General features: G+C 40.6%; 1 protein-coding gene across 2 annotated transcripts in view; it reads left to right on the top strand.

Annotated features, from left to right (window-relative positions):
* Positions 1–26,054, top strand: part of BNC1 (basonuclin zinc finger protein 1) — a 76,231-nt gene that overhangs the window by 2,857 nt on the left and 47,320 nt on the right. The window lies entirely within an intron of this gene.

Genomic DNA, 26,054 nt, shown 5'->3' with positions numbered 1-26,054 from the left:
GTTGTGCAATGCAATGGCAAATGCAGTGGGAGCTATGCAAGAACCCCCCCATGTCTTACCATTGGTTTGCACAGAGAGGATTGTGCTAAGCCCAGGAACAGAACTCACACCTGAAAGTTGTGTTTTCCCCCCTGTTCTCCCTTCCTCAGGGGCCAAACCTTGGCTCCTGATTTTTTTATTACTTTCCTTCTTAAGTACTCCTTCTTGTAGAAGCATCAGATGCACACTTAATGAAAGGAGCTGTGCTCCACAAAGGAGAAGCACCATTTCCAGGCATGTTCACCTGTATTCAGTCTGTGTAGCTTGAAGCATTTTACAAGGGGACACTTATATCCTGAAAAGCACACCTTGAAGAATAAGTAATGTGATACAGGGTTATATAAATCCTATCCATAAAGCATGGGTTTTACTAGGAAGCCAGACAGCAAGAAAAAAATACATTTAAATTACATTTACAATTAAAAAAAAAAAAAGCTAAAAAAGCTAATACTAACACTTTAAGCTAAATCTTTGCCCAATAAAACTTTCAACCCTTTTATAATTATAAACGACTGGTTTGCTGTCTCATGTAATATTTGAAAAGCTTTGTAAACTGCTCTGAAGTATCGTAAGTACTTTAGTTCACAAAGTTAATATAGTATCTTTGCATGGTAAGGTTTTATGGGTATGTTTCCAGAAGTCATGTTTTTTGTTGTTTTTTTTTTGCCTTTGTACTTTCTGAGCAGGTTCTAACACACACAAGTGAAGACACATCAGGGCTGTATTTTAAATAAATATTTGAAATACATGCAATATTTTACAACAACAAAAATCTAAACTGGAGGCTGATGCCTCTATTTTTTATTTTTATTTTTTCTTTGCTTTTGTTTTCCTGCAATTGTTACAAGCAGGAGCTGTGCCTCCTGTCCTTTGCAGAACACACTGAATAGTATCAGGTCTGCACCTTTGTACTGAAGCACAGGTCAGTTTCTGCTGGCTAATTGCTGGGCCATTCCTATTTTAATCTTGTTTATAATCATTCCGTTTAAAAACAGCTTTAAATGTTATGCTTACATTTAGCTTCTAAAACACTTCTGGTGCCAAGCCCTCAGTAACATTTGCATTTATTTCATTCTAGTCCTGAAAAGCGTCTTGCTATTCTGAATATGATTCACATAGTTGTACTTTTACTCATCCCAGTATGCATAGAATTTCTCTTTGTGCACTTTTATGCCCATTTTTTAAAGTACAGGCATAATAAATTAGGATATTATATATGTACAGACTACTTAGCATATGATTTTGTTGTTGTTGGCTTTTTTTTTTTTTTTGTCTATCCCATATTGCTTCATACTTCCAAAGTCAGGTCTTGCACCATGACTGGAACCAAATGTTACTTCCTAGTGAAAAGTAATGTATGATACATGAAGTGTCAGGCAATTCATCAGGCGTAAGGAGGAGATGGCCCTAAGGCAAACAGTTTGCTCTTTAGAATATAATGGTTACTTAACCCTTTAACTTGTACAGCACGTGTAAAGAACAAACTGGGGAAAAATTGTTCTCAAGTTATTCATGTGAACCATGCAAGGAAATATTAATTTTGCACCTTGAAATGCTAGCAAATTGCAACAAGCCTGTAACCCATCCGTGTCAGTGTGTATGAGCAATTAGTTTAAATTATAAAAACTGAACCTGAGTTTCTCGTGCACTATGAATAGTTACCTTAAGTCTTTTAACATTATTAGTGGCATGTTCTCCAAATTAAAAATACTTGCAGTCATGTTATTTTTTATGATCAAAGTTCATATTATTAATAAATGTTTTCTTCAACAAGATATCACTTAGAGCTGAAATAAGTACTTCTTTCAGTGTAATTTCTTCCACAGATGACATAAAACTGAACTGTATTATTTATAATTGTGTAAAGGAAAATTGGTACGCAACCCAAATCCCAGTGGAAACCAAATCAGGAGTTCTAGGAAGTAAAACACTCATAAGTGTGCTTGTCAGTAGTGCTGGCCTTGCAATATTTTCTACTGGCTTTTTTTTTTTTTTTTTATGACAAAGCCACACACAAACTGGAAAGATGGGCACATTTTGTACAGGAGAAATGAGGAAATTGCCCAGATAACTGTTTTCAAAGCCACAAAATAGACTAGGTGAAGTCTAGGGGCCTCTCTTAAACTTGGACTGAGACCTCTTGCTTGCTGCTTGTATCCACAGATTCTTGTACCTATGATACTGTACAAAGAATTTTGAACATAGTTCAGAAATTTAATTTTTATTTTATTTTTATTCTGCCCTTTTGTGTGAAGGGATGTGCATTGATACTGGCTGATGACTTCTTAGCTAGTGTTTACTCACTGTTCAGTCAGTGGGTACTTTTAGAAATTGGTATGTGGATTTTGTTACATTATTTTCTTTGGTGCAATATTTCAGGAGGAAAACTGTTTTTAACAAGTTGCTCTTTACATGGCTTCTGTTTTCATTTTTAAGTAGCTGTCTTAGGCCCTGCCAGAACAAAGTACTTAAGCACATGTGCAAGTTTAAGCCAAGGGACTGCTCACAAACTTAGGAGTTGCATGCAAATTTATGTCCCTGGGACCAGATCAAACCCCGTGAAACAGTCGCAGAGTTTACGGTATGGGTTTTGGATTAGAAACCCTGTTGATTTAGGGCCTGAGCAGGCTGTTTGGCTGAAGGGCAGCTAATGGGCATTCTCATTCCAAGAAGGTTAAGCCGCATCCTAGGTCGGAAAAAGGGAACGTAAAACTGTTTTGAAACTTCTGCAGTGCTATTTTTGATAAACATGTTGGACCACAGCATGGTATGGGAGAAGGAATGTTGTATAATGCTAACTCCTGATTCCTGTCTTTAAGGAAATACACGGCGTGACTTTTTCACTTGAGCTCTCAATCCAAGGACCTGTCTTTCAGTTACCCAAGCTTCGCTAAGCTGGATCAAAGTATCTTTTTCCCTCTTTCTACCCAAAAAAAGAAAAGCAATCCCTTAATAACTGCTCAGCAGAAAACACGGAGCGACTCCTGAAGGGGTTAACAGCGCCGCGCTCCCGAAGCCATCTGGCAGGAGCTGTGGGTGTCGGGTGTGGCAGCTCCCAGGGCCGTACCAGTCTCTACAAGGGAGCTGTCACGCTTGTTGATTTATCCTTCCCTCGTGTCACGGGGTATGGATGTTGAAACTGCGGCTAGAATGTGAAATACGAAAAACACGAAGATTATGATTTAGTGTCTGGGGAGGCTCGTTGCTGGCCTCTGTTCGCAAGTTGTAAGCATCGGGGGTAGCTTGACACAGGTTACAAAATCTGGTATGTAGCGCAGGGGGAGAAAGGCAGGAGAGCTGTGGTGTTGGGAGCTTCTGCATGTGTGCCTGCACAGCAATCAATGACGGCAGCAATTAAAGCAGACGGTGCTGATGATCTACCTTGATAGAGGCACATCGGAGGTGCTTGTAAATATTTAAATAAATGCACTTTCTGGTCTTTTATTTGCAAATAAATAAAACAGATAAGGTAGATGAAGAAAGTAGGGAATTAACTTTCTTTGCAAAAAGACCACTCGGTAATTAAATGATATTTTTACAGAGCTCAAATGTAAGCATCTTACTTTCATCGTTTGACGCCTTTCTGCATCTGAAATTTATAGGAAGATAAGTTTATCATAGGTTCACAAGCATGTTTTTCATGATAAAACTTACTTTATTACTTACTCTTCTTCTATCCTGGCAGTGAAACATACAAGAGTTGCAGTAGTTGGAACAAAATTAGGCTTGTGGATTTTTGTCAGAATCTCCCCCATATAATAAATGTTACCTAGTAGCCAAGTGAAACAACTTGTTTTTTTCTTTGATGGGGTGGGTCACATTATTTTTGTCTCTTGAAGCAATATTTATTTTCTTACTGGAAGCAACACACTGAATGTTGTTGGTTGTCTGCCTTCACTCTCTCAGGAAAGAAGTCAAGGCATAACCCTCAGCTTGCAGAATTGTAATAAAAAAAAGCAGTGGTCACATCTATAGCATAAAATTGATTTTCCTGCTTCACTTTGTTAAAGCAAAATGAGAAATATGATTGTGCTTTCATGATGGTAGAATACCTATGTTGTCACAGAAGCTCTTAATGTTAAGCATCAATGTCATATCCAGTATCTGATATTTTTCTGATACAGCATAATGTACATAACGTTTTTTGGGTAAAGATCTATTCTTTTGGACTTACATTTATTTGGATGCTCTACTCACTATTTTCAGTAGAAGTCATACATTTTCAAAGTAAATTAATTCTGCTGTCTAGAATCCAGCTTTCTAAGATATTGCTTGTTTTATAAATACCATAAAAGTTCAGACCTCAATTTTATGTTTATTCTTGAATAAGTTCTAACTTACCCAGTTGCCTTGGAAATTGGAGTCTGATTCATAATAAGCAAGTTCCAAATGAAGAATTGTAGTGGATCCAGGTACTAAGTATGCTTCTAGGAATAAAGGACTATTATGCTAAAGTCAGGGATGCTGGTTTCTTGGTCCGTATTAGGATAAATCCTGTAAAGGACTATGTGGAACCAGTCCTGCTTTCCTTACCTTTGTAGTAAAACTAATACTGACTCTGGAGCAGTAGCCATGGTAAATCCTTTATTTAAATCCTTATTTAGCAAATAATGCAATCGGAATTTTAAAACACTGTGTTTAATATATATATAAAATAATGCCTACCCCTCCCCCACCCCTTTTTTTATCCAATTTGTTTAGTTTGCAGTTAATTTTAAAAATAAACATCAGGCTTTTATTGAGGTATTTTAAATTTTATTTTCTGTTTGCCAGACACAGTTACTCACACTGACAGCTGAGTAGTTCTTTTCATCTTATACACCAGGATGTATGATAAAAATGCAACAGATCAGTTTATACACCCAGCAACATCTGTGAAACTACTCTTCTTAGAGATTCTGTGTCAAACATGTTTAGAAATTTGCAGTCATTGCTGAGACTTGGGGAAGGATTTTGTTTTGAATCATTGCTGACATTATTATGCTCCCTGAGATGTTCTGCACCTAGAATTATTTTGGAACCCACCATTAACTTGCTTTAAAGTGGCTAAGGAGCTGCTTTTCTGACACCTTTCTTTGTGTGCTGAAGTCTTTCTTAGCGTCGCTTTATATTAACTTTGTGCAGGTATAGGTGATGTACCTGATGCAATAGAAGCTGAAGAGTAATGAAGACTTAGGTATCAAATATGTGTTACTCAGTGGATTATCTTTCTGATTATCACTGCAGTCTGAACCTTGTTTGGTTTACCAGGTCATTTGATTTCGGTTATATTTGTTGGGATCTATGCATAATCTTATTTTTGTCGTGTTCTCATATAGTGTCTTCTGAGCTCATACACCGTAACTGTCTGGAGTAGTCTGGTGTAGTGGAGTATGGAACCAATAAGACTTTCTTTAAAACAATATCCTAGTAGTTTATGGGAATTTTATATATATATATATGTGTGTGTGTATATATATATATATTTTATTTTTTTTTGAGGGAGACAGAGGGGAGTGGTAGTATTTTGTTTTTGCTTTTGAATATTGCAATATCACAGGTACTCCTTCTCAAAAATTATGTAGATTTGGACTAGTCAGGACATCTGGAGAGAGCCTGAAGTCAGAGAAAATGGATCAGCTCTACAAGGCCAAATCAGCGGGTGAGGGGAAAAAAGTAAAACTAGCTGAATTTGTTATGTGTGTATAAGAGAGGAAATGAATGGAATGGTGAAGTGTAAGATCACACAATGATGTGCTAATAATTAATATGAGCCTGTCCATCATCTTTTCTAAAATGTCTTTTAACAAACAAAAAAATCAGCATTTTTTCACAAAGTGCAGCTCAGCTGTTATCCTGCTGCCCTGCAATATATGTGAGAGCAAAGGGGGTGGGAAAGTGGAATGCTTCTTCTTCCCTTGGCACCTTTGCAGCTGTGTGTGTGACTAGAAATAACGTGCTCTTATGTTTATGAATTAGTTTACTCGAGTCTTGTCGTGATCAGGCTGTGGCCCCTTTTTAATGTCCAAAGAGTGTTTGCCCAGTGGGTATGGGCACGGGAGGCTGACTACCTGGCTCCTCTGCTGTTTTGCATCACACCTGCCTGCAAAAATGAGATCAGCTTCTCTTCTGTTTATGGATGCCTTCATTTAGGAGATATGTTGGAACAAGCTAAAAGTTGTCATAGAGCAGAAGGATCATTCCTACCAGCAGCAGAAAGCCCATGGGCTCACGGTTTGAAAGGCTTTTTTAATTATAGGAGAGGAACGAGGTGCACACACATGAATTCAGATACGCTGGAAGTCGGTTTTCCAAAATGTTGCTTCCCCCGTTTCATAGCAAGAGAATTGTGGAACCGGGTCCTGGGACAGGCATGGTGTGGTGCAGAAAAGGCAGCTGTAAAAGTTCCTCGTTTGGTAAAACACAGCAATGTATAAAAATCAATAGAAGAGTACTGATAATAACCACTTCAGCCGTTGCCATTTTTCATGGACAGTGTTTTGATTTGCTCTCAGTGACAAATAAGGGGACCTGAAGTTCTGACCAGGAATGATCACATTAATAGCACTCAGCCCATAGCAATCTCCAGTGCTGGTGTCATGGGTGTGTTGGAAACAGGAGCCTGTGGCACCATACCCAATCTAACCCGGTACTTTCCAAAAAATTAAAACCTCAGGGAAACAAAGCTGGGGGGCACAGGGGCCAAAATGATTAATTTACGCGAATGCTAATAGGATGTTATGATTATTCTTTCCCTCAGTGCCTGTAATTGGTTATTTTTTCTAGTATAGAACTTTGTGAACAGAAAAACATGATAGTAAGCATCACAATAGTTGAAATTTCAAGTTAGATTTCCAAAGGAATTTTTTCTGAGACTTGTCATGTGTTGGTGTTCATAAGTCACACAACAGAGTATTAATTTGAGGCCATCAAAGCTTTTATTCTCCCCAAATCATCAAAGATGATTTGAGAGCTCTGATGGTAACTTTTACCTAAATATCAACCTGAACTATAAAACAATAAAATAAAATTTGAAGATATGTGAGTGCAGTACTTGAGGAAATGCAACACATTTTGAAAAGCTCTGTTTTAGATAAGATAAATAATTAGAAATATATTTGACTCCATTTTATGGGGTTGGTTTTGATGCTTAGTCAGTTCTCTGCCTCACAAACCAAAAGCAAAATATCTATCACACTTTAGGAGTGATACCTTTTCTTCTTTTTTCTCTTTTTTTCTGTTTTGTTTGTTTGTTTGTTTTTTAAAAACAGTGATATATGGGAAAATTCAGTAGGATGCAAGCAGAAAATAAATTTTTGATGCCAAAGATTGCATCTTTTTCTGAATCTTGCTCTATATAGCAAAGGAGCTTTATTTGTGCAGGAAAAGGTAAAGGTTGTTTCAGAACATTGAGTTTGTCTCATGCAAATCACATGCAGGGCCATGAATATTTTTTTAACCCTTCGATCATTTGATTCTTTTGAATTAATCCTGTTTGGTTTATTCATCCTTTCTAAAGGCAGCGTTTTAATCACATGCTTCGTTTGGAACATCCATTTATTATTATTTTTCATAATGATGCTAAAAACAACTTTTGTTGTTGTTTAGATTACGTCTGTGGGAAAATATACAGGAAAGTATAGTATATAGCCTACTTCAAGTCCAAACATGATTGCTAACGTATATACAATTAAATGAAACACCTTCAAGATTTGAATCTAGCCTGTCAGTTGGTTGCCACATTACAATACCTTAAAATCCGTAGCCCTTCCTCAGGTCGGTTACTATTAATAATCCCAAATTTGATGTGAAATTAAGCTTTGCTGCTTTGTTTTTTTTATGTATTTGTTTGTATTTGAAGATGCAAATACGTCCAAACTGAGAATCCCATATATTTTTGAGGAATAACATTTCTGTCTTGAGAGCAGGCTTTTGGGAACTTCTGGTGAGCCATTACGTTCTTGACCACTGTGATAAATAAGATTCGGGTTGGAAACTACTTACTCAAACTGGAACTATTCCTCCATTAAATCAGTGAAATTGGTCCTTTGAGTAGCTGTTCAGTGGTGTGGATAAGAGATTCACAATCTGCCTGAAAAACCACATGCATATTTTCCGAGAGCGTTACACATTAGCTCCCGTTCGGTCAAGCAGTTGCTTTCTGTGTAGCTAAATCTTCCTGCAGTTTAAGGGAAATACAATATTCTTCGCTTTTTGCCCTGTATATTACGTAGGAGTTGTGTCTGCTGTTAAATGGCTTTCATTCTTCTCCCAGCTGTAGCTGTATTTCTATGAAGAGTGAAATGATCCTTGTATATCTCTTTCCTCACTTGCCATGCAGGCGGGGGGGTTAATGAATTGCTTGTAAAGGAGTTTGCAGTGCTTACATGAAGTGCGCTGCTGCGGAAGTATGAAGTTATTTACTTTCAAGATGAATAGTTCTTTAAGAGATGGTTTAAACAGTCTGGCTAATATACAAGACGTTAAGTCTCTAAAAAGTCATTGTACATATCATTTGAAACAGCGTAACCCCTCCCTCCATCTTAAGTTTATAGCAATAATAAGCTTTGCAGATGCTTTTCCTGGGAATTAAGGACCAGCTGGGGTAAACAGACCTCAAACTATCCTCTTAGCCAGTCATTAATCTTCAGGGAAAGCCTGTGCTTTGATCGTTATTGCTAAAATATGCCTAGTGCAGCCTGGCCTCACATGCCAGTAAAAGCTAAATAGTATTTTGCCAAAACATGAGCATTCTTTTGTTTTTTCAAGTAGCCCTGTGTCTTGGACTCATTTCTCATGTGTGTAAGCATGTTTGTGTGTATGTGCACACATGCAAACAGGCGCAGGGGGATGAGTTTGCAAGCTGCTGGATTCATTCTGCATTTATAGCACCATGAACTGCGTGAGCTGTGACTCGACACTTTGCTGTCAGTCTTTGTCAGTTTTGGTTCTTCTCAAAGCTGTGTCTTGGACCAGGTATCTTTACTTCATGCAGCTGCATAAGAGATTTTTAAAATTATTTTTAAAAGAAATATTTTATCCAACAATGACCTTACAGAGACCTAATCTAAATTATGCCTGTGGCTCACACCAAGGACCACGAAGAGTCAGAAGCATGCGGCATGTTGCACCCCAGCCTGTCGTGTCCTGGTGCAAGTTGCTGGGCAGCACATGCTGCTGCTAATGGTACTGTACATTAAACAGCTAACGTCTTCAGCACCAATTATTTCCTATGCTTTTAGAAGGGACTTGTTGCTGTACAGTTTATCTACTAAATTGTCGTAGATTTTAGAAGTCAGGGTGGTACAGTATTTCTGCGTGCAGTTCGCAAAGCTGAAAGTACAGCAAGCAGTCTTCCAAAACTTCCAGCTTTTGGTTTTCCTGAAATGTTACAAAGACAGAGCTCTGCGAGATAGGAGAATAACCCTGCCTCTCCGAATTAGCTTGCCATGTGTTATGTATTAGACAACGAGTGTCATCTGGTCAAGAACAAGAAAACAATGTGCACTTCAGATATTTGCTGCTTTTTGCAAACATACCTATATATTTAATGTTTCTAGTGTTAAAATGGTTAAGTTTTGCTGAAGACAGCAATTCTCAGTGCATTTGTACAAAGGTCTGCGAATCTGAGACAATGTCAGTATTCCTTGAAGGAAGAAAATTCTCTTAACTGCTTTCTGTAGCAACTCGCTATTTGGAGGGGGGGAAGCTATCTGCTGTTTTGTCGTCTATCAAAAGTAAAGGTCGTGCCGTGCCCTGTTGCACGTAACATCGAGCCATGTAGGAACATACAAGAAGGTGCAGTCACATCTGAGGAGTTTACAGTTGAATTGGGTTGAATAGATTCAGAAAAAGAGAGCTGATTTACAACCTGTGTCCTTTGCCCTAAAAGAGACTTTTGGATCTTCCCTGCTACCTCCAGTGTGGATTGTCTTTGTTCTGTGTCCCCCAAGGGGAATCATCAAAGTAGCAAGAGAAGGAAATGATTCCTGTATCTTCTTGCCAACTGCGTTTTCCCTATTTTACTATAAATGAGCCCCATGAAGGAAGTGGAGAGGCGGAAAAATCCTTAAGCCCCCTGAGCAAACTCTGCAGTGGCAGGGAATGAAACTTGGGCTTGTCTTTGAGAGCCCTGATGGACCTTCCTGTGAGGAGCAGGGGCAGTGGGGATGGAGATAGCTCCTGCTAGCAGATGGCTGGGTGTAACCAATTACTGAGTGGTGTTGTCAGAGATAAAAGGACAGCGTGTACAGCATATGTAAAAGGAATCCAGAATCCTCCTTTGTGTTTAAATCAAATGTTTGAAATGGCAAGAATTCACCACTGATGCGTTGCCGTTGGCCTCAATGGGCAGCCTCCAGTTGCACTTCATTTGCTATGAGTGTATGTGTGATTTTTTTTCTTTCACTGTTGTATGATAGATATTTCAGAAACCAGTCTTGACGCAGTTACTTGATCTTCTGTCTTAGTATCAGTTTTGTTGTTGTTGTTTTTCTGCAGAAATAGGCTTCTGACCTTTCCATTTATTGGTCTACCTTTAACCTCATGGCTTTCCGACAGTCTTTCTGCTTGGCGCTGTTTTGCTTTGTGCAAGAAGAGAAACTGCTGCTAAAGTGTGGCAGCAATTAAATGTTGGATTATTTTCTGACCAGTTCTTGGACTATTTCTCATGTATTAAGGAAACAGGCAATTGGCATTATCAGTTGCAGTTTCTCGTAGGATTTCAGCTCAGGTTGACTACTTCCCCTTTAAAAACTCACGTCCTCTGCATAGTGATAGACTGTGCCTGAGAGCTTTTATCCAACTCTGCCTCTCCAGAAACCTCAGCTAGAGAAGGTAAGTAAATCAAGGTGGCCAATTTAAATTAATTACAAAAGCTGCACCATTGTTTAGCCCACTTCCATCATCCCCTTGCAGTTACTTTGAGTTTCCTTATTTGTAGACACCTCTGGATGTCTTTGGCCTGGAGAGTCATTTGAAAATTTCAGTCTGTTTCCTGTGCTACAGGAAAACTGCTGCATGTTCCCCACTCCACAGAACCATTGCCAGCATTTTTCGTTTGCTTCCTAGCAACTGCCAATTTGGCAAAATGCATGTGTGGGACCTGGAACTTTCTAAGCTGCAAGAGATGCAGAAACAAGGGTCTGTTTGTATCGCATGGGTATATTTTATAGGCGTTTCAATAGCAAAGAGGTGTCAGCATCACTGGAGTGCCAACGTGAGAGATCAAGGAATAAATTTTCAGGGCGAAAGATATCTCCTCCCCAGTAAGAATAGTGTTTGCAGAAGAAGGCAAAGACAGAGTGAAGAAACCACTAGCATGCAGTGTGCAGCACCATTTCTCTGTTTAACTAATGGGCTTCAGCCTTTGTCCACGCTGTAGTCAGAAGTGTGAATACAAATTTAACTGGGGTGCTTTTAAAGAGCTGCCTTATTCGCATACACAGTGTTTTCAGTGAAGAGCTCATGGCAAGATAATCATCTGTGTATAAAGCTGCCTGCTCACTTGAGTTTTGCAGCCCACACTGAGCTCTGTGCATCCTCTGCCGTGTTATTTTTGGTTGAAGCACGGTCTGAGGCATGTTGATGCTAGCTGACAATACCAAGGGCTGCAGCGTGCACGTGCAGGAGTAGTCACACCTCTGGCGTATCCCTCTCTAAAGTGAGGGAAGCCCACGTTGTCCATATGGTCTTTGCCCTACTTTTCCCTGTGAAAAGAGGTGTTCTGTTCTTCCCTCCTTAAAATTGCATGGGTCACTGTCTTTCTGATCTAACCAGTCCTACTTATAAAACTGCCTGGTGTTTGTCAAAAAATAAAAATAAAACAAAATTGTTTTCCTTATTCCTTCTCTCTACTTGCATAGTCTGCAGTCATGCTTATCCATATTATTTCTGATGAGAACCAGGAAGCCACTTGCTTTGCACTCAATTTATAACTAAATGTTCCTTTTTTTGGAATGTTTTGTCTCTATAAGCACATTTAAATTCTAACATTTGAAACACCGGATTGGGTTTTCTTTTTGAATGTTGCAAACAAGGTATCCCCTGGCTGAGATCTTGTACAACACATTGCAGCCTGCAGCAAGCTTTTCTCTTTAAGCTGAAGTTTTAGTAAACCCTCAGAAAATTGGGTTTATAATTGAAGTGACAGCACAGCCCTAATTGTAGCACTACTGGCACACCTCCATAACCAGAAGCATACATTGCTGCAATTTTTTAAGAATAAAATTAATCCTTAGTATGTTAAGCAGTGGACTTCATGCTTCCTGTTGTTTTGCTAAATTTGATCTTTTTTTCAAAAAAATCAGAAAATTATAGAATTTGCAGTGTTGGGGATGGACTAGCCATCTCTGCAGTTGTTGTGCAGATGAGCCTGAGGTGACAGTGGCATCATAAAAAAAAAAGTGTGAGTTTGTGATATACAGGGAGGATATGTTCTGACATGGAATAAGTAGGTATATTTGATTAAGTTCTTGCATACAAAAATGATGAAAGTGGCTGAAATTTCCAAGTCCCATTTTGAGAAGTAAGCTGGAACCTCACTGCTTAAACATTGGATGTGCTTCCTCTGGACTAGGCAGCATCTCCTTCAGTAAGGAAACTGGGCCAGCTTCCTTAGTGCTACTTTATGCAAAACCCTCCCTCTTCTGTCAGGTGTTGAATTCAAGAAAAATAAAACTGTTCCATAAGAATTTGGATCGTGCTCTTGCATCAGGCCCTGGTAGCATGAGCAGCTGGGTGGTGCCCAGCACACTGTGTCCTGCCGGCCAGATTTTTATCCTGCATAGTAAGAGGTGGGGGGAAGAGGAATAGACTGGTATAATCTTTCTTCTCATGTACATCTTGTGATATTTTCTAGCATTCAGGGTATGTAACTCCTTATATAATCGCCCGTAATTCTCTATGGTGTAACACACTAGCCTTGGGACTCTGAGTCTTTGGCAGGACCGTAGTAGCATACTGGATAGTCCTTGCTGTTTGTGGCTGTCAGGCCTGACAAGCGGAGAAGAGTACCACAACAGTCGTATTCTGACAAGTGAAAAAAATGAAGTGCTTCAAAATGGCTGGCATTGAGCTACGAGGCATGGCTGCTGAAGGCAGCTCAGGGGCTGTGCTAACAGCTCTCACCTGGCCAGGAGCCTGGCCAGGCTGGAAGAAACGGGCAGCCTTCCGCGCCTTGCCAGGACTGCCAGTACTTGCCTCAGGACTCCTTGCCCTTGCTGCCTACCTTCTCCACCGCTGCCGGTGGCAAAGCTTACGCTGCCTCTGCCTCCGGTTTGAGGAGCAAGGTGCAGACGCGCCCAAGCCTGACCTTACGTGGAGCCTACACGTCTGGTGGAGCTTTTTTTGTGGGGCCAACTGTGTCCCAAGGTGCCCACTGAGCGGCCACCAGAATTCCTCCCTCTGCTGTCCCGAGGGACGTGCCGGCAGCACGAAGGCCTTGTGAGCAGCTGGAGGCCTGCTCTGACGGGGCCGTGAGGGAAACCAAAGACAGTGTGTTCCTAGGAGACATGTGGTACTCCTGTCTTAGCAGGGCCTCTTCAGGCCCCGGCCGAGGTCAGCCTGTGAGAAAGAAACCTGAAGTGCAGATGCTGTTGCTCATCCTGCCCTTGGTGTGTGGATTGATAAACATTTTGTCATTTAACGGCTGGTAATCTAGGACACCTCACAAGTATCCCCTTAAAAGTGCACATAAATGACAGTTTAAATTAATGTGCTTAGCACTTGAGGCAAACCTACTTGTATTTAGCAGTTTAACTGCACAGTTATTAATTTAACGCTGCCTTGCTTAACATTCCTTGATAGCTGTTGTTTCAGTGGGAGGCCTGCTCCTCGGATCAAATAGCAAATCACGAGTGAGTCCTCAAGGAGTACAATGGGGGGGGGGGGAGGAAGGAATCCCTCCAAACGTACCAGGCTGCATCACTTCCCCCAGCAGCTCTCACTGGTGTTATCTCTGACACTTTGGCTAGCTTCTTGCGACTATCATGCCGCATCACGAGTAATAAGGTGTTGCTAACGCTGTCCCTCAGCGATGTTTACTCACAGGGTGACAGCTAACATATCGGGGCGACACGCTGCGTTTGATCTTAAAAGCCAGCCTCTGTCTACTGGAACCATGACAGAACCATGCTGTGGTTGCGCAGTTCAAAGCCTGAAACTTAAGGACTGTATTGACGTCCCATTTAATTTTGAATATTTATCTAAATATAATGCTATTGACTATTATAAAATACATAAATAAACTAGGAAAGGAAAAATAGTGTTTTTTTATAAAAGGAAAAATAGGTCTGGTGCAACAGATCTTTAACACTTACTTTAGCGCACACCTTTAAAGCATAATTGGTAGTACTTCAAAGTTAGAAAAATCACTCTTGGAACAGGTTTTATAAGTGTGCTCTTTAGTGACTGCACCATTTGCCCTGTTTAAACCTTTAATGCATTCGCATTTGCAACTGTTTTTTCTCTGGGCATGCATTCTTTTGTTTTCTAAGCACTGCTCATAACTTTTCTAGTAGGCTATTGTGTTTACTGGGTGCTGGTGTAGTACTTGTCTGATTGTGCTTTAATTTGTACAGCACAAAACTTGCAAGCTAATAAAAGAGTTATTAGAAGAAAAGTTAACATTAAAAAAGTATTCAAGATTCCCTTTTATTCACCCTAAAAATGGTATAATAACTGTCAGAAGTGGATATTCTTGTAAGTGGAAGAGATGACGTCAGGAAATTGGGATAGCTGGAAGGGGACAGAAGAGATCCAAGTCAGGAAGTAATGACTTTTGCCTTTTTCTTGGATCACATTAGCAGGACCCTGTGGTTAGTTTTTTTTTGTGGGTTGAAGTCTGAGATGCATGCGTTCCTTGTCTAAGGTGAAGAAGGAATCAAATAGCGCTGGGTGGTGGATTTAGGATACTGGTGTAAGGCAAGAAAAAGCATTCTCGCATGTCACATGAAAAAATGATCAAATAGGCATTTCATGACTCGAAAGATGAGTAATAAAGGGGCTTACAGGACAGGAAAAATAATTATGCATTTGTCTTTCAATTCTACCTTTAATAATCACCCTCTTTTCTAGAGGAGCTCCACCTTTAGACAAAATGATCACAAAAAGACTGTAATTTATATAATTTTATCCTTTGAAACTACTGTTCTTCATAAGCTTAAGAGTGTCCTTATGCAATAATTATTCATTCTAAGAGGTAAGGATATATGATGATGTTCTGTGTTGTAGGTGTTTTTTTTTCCCTTTGGTCTTTTACAACCCCAGGGAAGAGCTCTTACTTGGGGATTTTTGTAGCACTTGGTGGTATACAGAGTGCACAGGAAAGATTAACTTAAAGAGGAAAATGTACAGGTAATTTTAACATTTAATAGAAATAAGAGCCTTATTTTCAAAGTGATACTGTATTATTAAATGGAGTTAGCAGGGATGATGCAAAATAAGAAATGATGTGTAGGTATTCCCTGAAAAGACCTGATTTATGTCCCAGCCTAAAATGAAAGATTTTTGAAAAACTGGAAACCTGGCTCTGAGCTTTGCTCCCTAGAGAGGCCTGGAGGAAGGAGTCTCGTAGGCTTTCTAGCTGTGGTCACGATCAGCTCTACAGCAGCAGCTTTCAAGCAGCGTGCCCTTGTCTGATGAAACAGAATATTCCTAGGGTGAAAGCTGCTGGACTTATAGATCCTTGTGCACCAGGTGAGTGGTTGCACTCTACATTGTCTGCAGGTGAACTCCTGGAAACTGGAGCCTTTCATGAAATTCCTTGCTGCCTTGTAGCTCTAAAACTGTGGATTGCTATAAATCTTGTCCAGTTGCAGAAACCAGAAATAGTACATCAGTGAGAAACGCAGAAATAAAACAAATACTCTGACCTTGAAGCTCCTGATTCTGGATTTGTGATGTGAACATGGAGCACTGCCACAGCATTTTGATGGCCCCTTTCCCTGATCTGTACAAGTTAGTGATTAATGAAGAAGCTGAGCTATGTTATCTTTTCTTTCCTCGTGTAGAAATTACTCATCAATTTGTACTCAATTGTTCAGTTCGTAAGTAGGTGGAACTGTGTATGCATTAAAGGTATAGCTTTTATAAACATATAAAACCAGCACTGAGAAAATGACCGAGTCCCCTCGGCTAACAGAGTCCCCTTGTTTATGTTTTCATATATCTTATTGGACAGTTTTTATTCTAAAGCCAGCTGTCACAGCCTGATGTTTCACAGCCTTCGCTGTTGGAACATGCATGTGTTCTGGCATCAGTCTACGTGGAATATCTGTTTGAACAAATGCAGTATCAGGACATGCCAACTATGGCCAGTTGCATTTAGTTACAGCAGTTGCTGAACGTACCTGGAGGGTTGACATTCAGCAATGAATGAAGTCAATTTTGGCATCTCACTAATAATACTTAGACTTCAAAATTTGTACCTCATCGTAATACACGAAGGGGGGTGTGGAGGGAGGGAATGGCCATTGAATTAAAACCGGGATAGCTTGCTTGGCTGTCGGACAGCATAGCTGTGAGGTCTCGGTTTGCAGTTGGACCATGAGGGACATTGCAGAGGATTAACTGAAATGCAAATCCTGAACTGAAACACTGATTCCTAAGACCACTGTAAAACCCCCTAAAGCCATTAACTGCCCCCTGGATTGTCTCCTCCCACAGATTCTTTCTAGAGCATTGGTAAGGAACTTTCCTGCTCCTATGAACAGCTCTAAGGTAACAGCAGTGCCTTTTGTTACAAGACCACATAAGCAGATTTTGTGACACTCTGTAGGAGCAGCATGTGTATAAGGATGCAGAAGTTTTCATAGCAACACTAAAATATATATTAGGCCTAATTGCCTAGCATTCGATAGAAGGTTTGCTTAAAATACCCCAGTAAAGTCACAGCTTCATTCATGGGAACTAATGTAATATGTATTCTGTGCCATAAATGGTCCTTTCTGAAAGTTACAGAATCACCATCTTCATTGCAGTTATCAGTCTTTGGAGTGGGAGAATCCAGTGGTCTATATCAGACCAGTGGTGCACAAAGAAGTAGCGTTAATCACCGCTGGAGAAGGGGTGCCTGTCTTCGTGTGAACTGCTGTTAGAAAACTGTCAAAAAGCACAGCTGGATTATTGTGTATGAATAAAGATTTATGCACTAAACAAACAAACAAAAAAAAGGTAAATTAACTGGTACATTAAAGAAACTGGGTTTTAATAGAAATATTCTAATTAGTTGATATTCTATCAACTTAGTAGCAAATGTTAAGACTGCAGATGCAATAAATAACAAATATTAAAGAACAGGAAATATTTTCTTCCCCAAACATAAAAAGACTGATCCTGACCAGTAGCACTGACAAATATTCAATCTCAATGAAGTAAAAGAAGTAATGAAATTTGGGGGCTCGCCTGGTACTAGGAACAATATGGAGCAAATAGGTCTTGGGGTGGTTCTGCTGGGCACTGTTTGGGTACTGTCAGGTTTTCTGGGGAAACTCAAGTCTTGCTCTGTTCTATGGTAGCTCAGGTAGGATGAAAAAAGAAACTTGTATCTGATTGTAAGAGTTCTCTTGGGGTGCAAAGAAAGAATGGGAATTAGTCTGAGCACCAGGGTTATGAATTCTAACTGGCACTTTAATGTTAGAAGTCCTTGCTATTTTTCTTCGGTTTCAAATGATAAAGGAACAGGAGTCCGGATCCCAGCACATTGGATATGCTGAATCATGACCATTGTCAAGTTGCTGCGAGGCAAAAGCTAACACTTCAAAGTAAAGCCTGGGATTGCAATCTGCAGGCACCAGTCTCTAATCCAGAGATGCCAAACCTATTTTATATTTTGGCGCATAGAAGGACCACTTAGAGCAAAGTTACTAAATTCAGCACAGTAACATAGAGATAAAATCTCAATTTGAATACCAATATACTGCTCCCTGATATTTGGCACTGTCTGAACCAGTTTGGGGCTAATTGGCTTGGTGGAAGTGGCATAGCTACCCTTGCACGGTGTTTCTTCCAAGCTAAAACCCCTACCAGGAAGATTCAATGCAAATGTGACTGTACTGCTTCCAGGCTTGAACTGGTACCTCCAGACAGGTCTGCAGAGCTTCATGAAATCTTAGGGTGTGAGTCAGCACTCAGCCCCATGCGCTGCTATGCAGTTTAGACGTGATCCAACATTCACGGGAGTCTGTGGGCCAGGAGATGTTTTGCAGGCTAGGTAAACCCCCCAGCTGTTTGTTTGGCACTCGTGCTATAAAACCGTTTTCAGAAAAAAAACTGTTTTCCCTACTTGAGTACAGACCTCCATGATATACCTTGTGTGAGGAGAGGTTACTCACAGAATGAAAAGTTTGGCAGGATCAAGCCCGAGGAAAAAATGTGTGATCACATCGCATGTAAGATATATTGCACGTGTGCATTACATTAAAGTTGTATTGAATAAGATATTACAAAAGGAAAGCTCTGGAAAACAGAGGGGGGCAGGGAGGGAGAAACCAGTTCTTGGTTTAACTGGCAATAGACTGGTATAGTTTTTAGTCTTTAACCTCCGTCCCCACAGTCACTATTTCACTGCAAAGTAGAAGTACTGCTTCGTATCCATATGTAGGACAGGCCCTTAAAAATATTTATTTAGGATATTTCAGAGCCATCTGAAATAATTCTCAACTTGTGTATACACATTAACATGTTTTGATTGGGATGGAAAGGGACCAAGTCCTAGATATATTTTTATCCTGGTAAGTTGGAGAGAGATTTGTCTTAGCGCAAAGCCAGAGGATTTTGGTGGTGTATGCGGCCGTTCTGGAGCACTATGTGTGTATACTCCAGAGAAGCAGGAAAAGGACAGCCGTGATTAATAATTATTTTTTAATATGGATATGTGTAAATTCCAAATATAAATCACAGTCAGATTTTCTGACAGAAAAGTGGAACACTGTCTAAGACAGCTCTGATTTCTGCAGGCAGCTATATATTATCTGTTTAAGTTCCAATGTCGATGTTTTGTCCAAGGAGAAGTCTTTAATTTTCTATCTGACTTGAGCGATTTGCATACAAAGGATCTATGAAAAAAAAAAACTTAAATGTCGGTATTTTTATTGGTTTAAAAAGACTTGCGTCTGCACCCTTCATTTCAGAAGATCAACATCTCTTAAGATCTGTATATAGATAGCAATTACAGAAAGCAGTTCGCCCACACATACAGTGGCTTAACTCTTTAATAACAGTTTATTTTTTTTTTCCAAAAAGAAAGCATAAACATAGCTCAATCACTTAATCATTTGTGTTTTTCAAAATTTCTTATTTCCTTAAAATCTTCAGCAGCATGAACCAATAGCAGTGCCACAGCACTACTACAGCTGTGCTCACTGCTGTCTGCACACTTGGGAAAAAAAAGCGGTAAGCCTAAAGAGCTCTTACATGGTTCTCTCCATATCAGTCCCCAGGAAAAGAAATGAATGGGGAATGCCTTTACAGCACAAGGTACAGAAAATTGATGGATAGCTGTGAATGAAGAATAACTTCATTTTACCCTAGCTAATACTAAGGTGAATGCTATAATACTGTGAAAACAAATACTGTCATGAGAGGTTTCAATGGCATTCAGAGCTCTGTTTCATTCTCTAGCATTTAAAAAATAAATAAATTGATCCCTACTGTTTTTTGTGTACTATTTTTTCAATGCTATCTTTTCCTTCCCATATCTGTTTACACTTCTGATATCTTGCCCAAGTGTTAATATTGTTGTTTTGGCTCCTGCTGAATCCAGTCTTGCCATGAGATAGCCTTCACGAACCACAGGGGATATCTGGAGGACCCTTTCACTCCTGCTTGTCTATTAACCTCCACTTATCCTTCTATAACAGAGCACATTCTTTATCAGTTAGAGGAACAAAAGTTTTTTGGGGTAGGAAAGGTAGCAATCAGCAATTCCTTAACAAAAAAAAAAAAAAAAGGAGAGTTGTGAAAAATCATAGTTGCAGGGCTATACTTCTTTTTTATTTTCCTTCCATAAAATGCCTACCTGTTCTTAGTTGTTTCTTCTCACATGAATGCTCCAGCAGAGAATTTGTCCTGAAACCACCCCCATCTGTGTTCTGGTGGGGGGGGGGGGGAAGCCTGTGAAGCAGTGGAAATGACAGATGGGTGCTATTGGGGTGAAAGGGCAAATTTGTTAATGGAAACTATGGATGTTGCAAAGTATTGTATAGCTGGCACGTAAAAGCCATTTGGTATAACGGTAGGTGCCAGAAATTTTTTTGGCCCACTATAAATTGCAGATGAGCAAGGCAATGGAAAAATCGGAGAAGCAAAAAAATATAATAATAATTCAAAACTTTCTTGATCAATGTAATTTGAAGTGTCTTTCATGATCTGGATAGGAGTAACACGTGAGTTGTGTGTGTCCACGTGTATACTTAGGTACCCACGTTCGCTTTGTACTTCTTAGCAGTACCAGCCATGTCTCTAGCTCTTTGGCCTCTCAGCCTGTTCTTCGTTTATGTATAGTTTGGGCCTGTGGTCCTCTTTTCATAACATGTATGTATGATCCTAGCCCAGTTACCAGCCTAATCCTCACTTTGCAGCACGGAATGCTGTAGTTATTGAGAAATGGGAATGTGCAAGGCTTTTAACTGAAGGAACTTGGGGGGGAGTCTTCAGATGCACGGTGGTGTTTCACCTTAAGCTGGCACACCTTGTCTTTAATCTAGGTTGTTTAGGAAAAGAGTTAACTTTTAAATGACCAAAGTTGGGGGTTGTTGGTTGTTTTGTTTTGTTTTTTCTTCCACAAAATGGATGGACTTTTCTGAAGGCAGAGGAGCCCTGCTTGTTGTTTGAACATGAATATTATTTGAAGTAATTTTTTTTTGGCCTCTTGGGCATAAATGGAACAGGTGTGTGTTTGCCACAGGCCACAGCTCGGGAAAGCTATGTCAAAGCACAATGAAGTCATTGTGAAACAGCAGTATTCTTCCAGAGTCCTGGCTATTACAGACAGGAATACTTAAGAAAGCTCTGTGAACTGGATTCCAGGTGATAGACAGAAACGACTTCAAGAAAAAGCTTTGCATCTGCCTAATTATGTTTGCCCAGTGAGAACTACATCTCGTCACCTATGTCTGAACAAGCTATGTGAAACAACCGCTGTCGACAGTGAAGTGGGTTTGCACACGGCCAGTGTTGGGCTGATCTTTGAGTGCTAAGGAGATCTGGTTTCTTTAAACAAATTGTTCTCCGTGTGGACGGGGCGAATATTTTCGCTGTAAAGTACGCTTTGACTTTGAGTGTGTCGGGAAATACTGTACCCACTAAACGATTATTAAATGGAGAGGAGGGAGGAGTTCCCAGGCATTACAGAGTCAGCTTCTGCTGCCGGACTCCTAGCTGACACCGACAGCCCTCTGCCAGGAGTGAAAGAATATGTTGTATAACTCACTGGCTCTACCAAGTACGCAGTGGTACTCTGCAAATAAACTTTCTATCCAGGTATTTTTGGACTTCTGCCTCAAACCAAGTGGATAAGGAGCATTTATGGCTCTAGCAATAAAATTGTGCAGATGTTCTTTTTTGTATGTGCAGCACTAAAAAGGAAAGCCACGTTATGCTTTTATCAGATCAACTCGAAATCAGTACAAGTGTAGCTCAGGGTTGGGATTTATGCTTTCACAGCAACGTATCTTTTTACTCCAAGAAGGCTTTCAGTGTTTGTGCTTAAAGTCGCACACTAAGCCCCCTGAAGTGACAACGGTATGGTTTTCTTTGTGAGATTTCAATGTCTGGATTAGGTCACTTCACTCTTTTATAGCTTTAACCAGCTTCAACTTGTACTGTGGTGACACACATCTGCTGACTCGATGGATCAGTGCATTAAGCTTCAGGCTGACTGGTGGGCCATGCTTGAAAGACTTTTGGCATGTGCTGGTGCCTGCATTTTTCACCCTTGACTGAAAGCATATGCTTCATACAATTGAGACAGTGTTAGCATGTGGGTCTCAGGCAGCCTCCTACACATCTGGCAGAGCCTGGCCCTCCTTCCAGGTGAATCATCTCTCCTGGGAGGGTGGCTTGCAGCACTGTGGCATCTGCAGAGTGGCAGGAAGTGTCTGAATTCATCTGAGAGTGATTTTTATCTTCACATGCTTTTCCAATTTCATCAGGCCCCTCATGCTACATTCCAAGTGACATGATTAAACCTGCCAAAGACAAAGGGAGGCTGATTGATAAAAATTATCTTTGACCCTTCACAATCTGTCATAGCTTAAGATAGTAGTAATAATAGTAATGATGGAATGAAATAAGTGTTATGCGAAGGAAGCTATTATTGTTTGAATAATATTCTGTAAAACAGGATTACTTCCTTGCTTTTTGTTTCCATTTTATCACCCAAATTAACTTGTCATCAGCATAATAGAAGAATGGACTGCAAAGGATTATAAACTTTACATTGACTTTAAGTGGCACTTTACTTTGATTTCCATTGTCTTGGTTTTATTTTAACATACAAGTCTGAAGGCACAATAAAGATGCAGACCAACAGCAAAGGATCAGTTTTCACAAAGGAGGTTAGACATTTAGGCAGGGGTATTTTTTTAACAAGAAGTGTATGGATCTATTTTTCTTGATATGAAAAGAAAATCCTTGAAGGAAGGTTCTAAACATAACTTGTGCTGCACAGCAAATAGAATATTTTATAAGCACAGTACATAAAAATATTTTTATTCTTTAGCCTGCTGCACTAGTCCAGGCACTTGGGTTATATTTCCTCCCAACCAAGCATCTGGACTGATACAGATGATCTGCAAGAAAGGAGATTAACTCTTTGTACCCTGAGATGTGTTACAGATCTGTTGCATTTGCTGGCATTTCAGTAATGCCAGCGACAGAAAGTTTTGGCAGAAATATACTCAGCCTCTTGCTTTCTTTAGAAGTTATACTTGGTTTTTGCTAAAGAAAAATGAAAAATTGTTAGGCCATAAAGCACACAGAGGTTTTGAACTATAAAAGGTAGCACATCTGCATACGTTACCGTGAAAAGCGAACGGTAAATTTAGTTCTTGGTTAGCGTAGTGTTAATGAAGGGTAATTCTGTTGATTTCGTTTCAGTTATTCTGAATGTAATGCATGTCGTGAGGGCAGAATCTGACCCACTCTGCTTTGATGTGTGCTCTGCTCTGTCAGGAGCTGCGAGGTTCTTTTGAACAGATGCCTCTATTCTCCTGATACGCAGGGTCATTAAAAAGATCAAGATGACCAAGGCTGAGCCATTCGGATAGCTGCAGACAGCTGCGCTCTGCCTCTGCCGTCTACATGGGGGTGGATTCTCTATGAATTTTCCCTCTGAGGTTAGTTGTGTGTGGGAGCATTTTGCATGCTGACCACTGCCAAGCCTCACCCTGATGGCTGGCTGTATGAAGGCGAAGATTACAAGTTACAGCTCTTTCTGAGAAAGCACTAGGTTCCCATGTATCATGTAGGAGGAAATCCATGCAGGGCTTTTGCTAGGCAGGCTATGAGAAACTTGCAGGGCTTTTCCCAGAGAGACAAGGCAGCAAATAAATAATTGCTGAGTGAGTTGTTTCTGTACTTACAAAGGTTTGGTGTTTAGTGCTCTGTAAGTACAGGACTTTGCAGTTTACTGCTACCACAGCAAAGCAGCTGGTCACCAAGTAGCTGAGTCAACGTCAGATAGCCTGCGAGGCTTCCTTCCAGATATTTTATGGAGGAGTTAAAATTGCACAGGATACTAAGATATCCTCAAGTGATTGCAATGAATACCAGCTATCAACTTAATCAGGAAATAATACTTCAAATGTTGCCAGCCTGCTAACAAGAAACTTCTCTGGGGCTCTGGCTAACAGTTACATCTTACTAAGAACCAAATGCTTAATTCTACCTGTTCAGCTTTGGGTTTGTGCCTTTTTATCTCTTATTGCTGCTATAAGGTGCTTTGTTTCAGTCTACTTCAGTAGGTTGCACCAGCACACAGTTAGTCATTTTGTGTGTGCTTTTTTTTTTTTTTTTTTAACTTAACGTCTATTGGAGATAACTGGAATAGTATATGAATACATGTTAATACTTACAGACAAACGCATGTAAGCAGAACAGCATCATTTAGCATAGTAAAGAAGGGCTTTGTTGCTCGATGCAAACAATATTCTTGGGATAAATTTAGTGTAAAACATTGAATACTTTAAATCAGGGCAGAATAAAGCCATACGTCGCTGCTAAGACAGTGAAGCATCATTGGTGTTTTTTTAAAAAAAGCCATTACACACTTGGGATCTTTCCCAACTATGTTTTCTGATTCGAGAGGTCTGTTGGCCTTGGTAGAGGCAGTGCTGAGGCTCTGAGGAGCAGGGCTGGCAGAGGTGCTCAGCGGCTGCTTTTCACGTGCCCCAAGACCCAGGCAGTGCCTTCAGCAGGGCTGTGGGCTGGGAGGAAGGGCTGTATCATGCTTTGCCCCAGTGAATCCCCTCCAGCTGAAGAGATAACAGGTTTAAGGAGCTGCACTGGCATCCTGTGAGATGGCAGCTACACAGCCTCCTCCTTGGGGCCTGCCCAGTTTCCCAGAAGAGAAGGAAGTGAGCGAAGCGGGCTGACACTTGATCCTTCTCTTGGAAAGCCTCCTTCATTAAGTAGCTGCTGATAGGAAGTGTCATTCAGCACCTGTAAAGCCTGGCGGTTGCAGATGGGTCTCTGGCGAGGCAGTAGGCCAAGCTGAAGGCGAAGCCCCCAGGCTCAAGGAGGGGACACAGACAGGGGAGCACTGAGGCTCGGCCTTGCAGGCCACACACCCTGCTCTGACCCAGGCACAGCTCCCACGTCCCGTCCCTTCTGCAGCTGGGCTGCTACAGCCGCCCTCTTGGAAGCTGTATGGGGAGAAATCTGGGGGACATTGTGTGTACAAATCACTGCCTTTTTTTATTCCCACCTCTTAAGGTGCAAACGATTTTACTTATTTTTTCATGAATCAGTATTTCTTGGCAGCTTGTACGTGAGGACACGCGTGTACCGTGCTTCTTCCATTCTCCAGCAGTTCTGTTTCGAGATAGTTGTGCTAGGTTGTAAAGGTATGCCCTGTTGTGACAGAAGTATCCCTTAGCTTTAATAAAAGAAGTGGGGTGGCAAGTAATTTGTTTTCAGGGAAAGAAAAATTCAAACGCGGTGGCAGTAGTTTCACAATTCCTGTTCCCAGTGCTGCTGACCATAGCCCGTTGGTCTTACACTCCTATCTGGAATCTCTCCAGTGTTCAGGACAGGTTTCGTTCTTCTCATGTCTGATTTAAGATTAATAAGATATGGCACTTTGTAATAGGAAAACTTAGAATATGTACAGTTGTACACATACATTCATGTGCAAAAAAATGTGCATGCTACATCCTATTCATCTTTTTCCTACTGGTTGAGAACTCGCTGTTTGTGGAGTGACACTGTTATTTGTAATTGTGATTTTCAGTGTGAGTGAGCTAATGTAACAAATTGTGTCGTCCTGGCTGTATTTCTTGGCACTTGTTTAATTGCAGCCATAAAGCTGTATAATGAATCAATTCAGATAATTGGCGAAGTGCAGGGACTGCACTAGAACTTGCTCTTCCCCCGTACCCCCACCTCTGAGTGCCCTTGCCACGAGGCAACAGTCTTTTTCCAGCTTGTGTTCGCTTTCTCTGGTAAAAAGGTCTGACAAAGAGATGCTGGGTGTGTGTGTGCATGCATGCACATGTGCATGTGTTTACTTTACTCTCATTTAGAGCCATTAAGAACTTGATCCCACAAGGTTCTGAGCCCTTTTATTTCCTGCTGGCTTTTCGGGGGGAACACCTTGCAGAAGGCATTTGGCCTTGATCATACCATCATTGCAGAGGAAAAAGGGGGCAGGGGGAGGAGGGGAGATGAGAAATCAAGCAGAGGAACACGACTGAAAGCACTGACTCCATCACTATTGTTTCTGCCTGTCTGGTGTGTTTGCTGCCGTGAGATTCATGACAGCCAACCGGTTCGGAGACGGGACTTTAGCGAGGTTAATAGGTGTTCATGGCTTTTAT

This window comes from Anas platyrhynchos, chromosome 11 (genome assembly GCF_047663525.1).
Source record: "Anas platyrhynchos isolate ZD024472 breed Pekin duck chromosome 11, IASCAAS_PekinDuck_T2T, whole genome shotgun sequence".
NCBI classification, from domain to species: Eukaryota; Metazoa; Chordata; class Aves; order Anseriformes; family Anatidae; genus Anas; species Anas platyrhynchos.
Note: the sequence above shows the minus strand (reverse complement) of the source record. Positions and strands in the feature narration are given on the sequence as shown.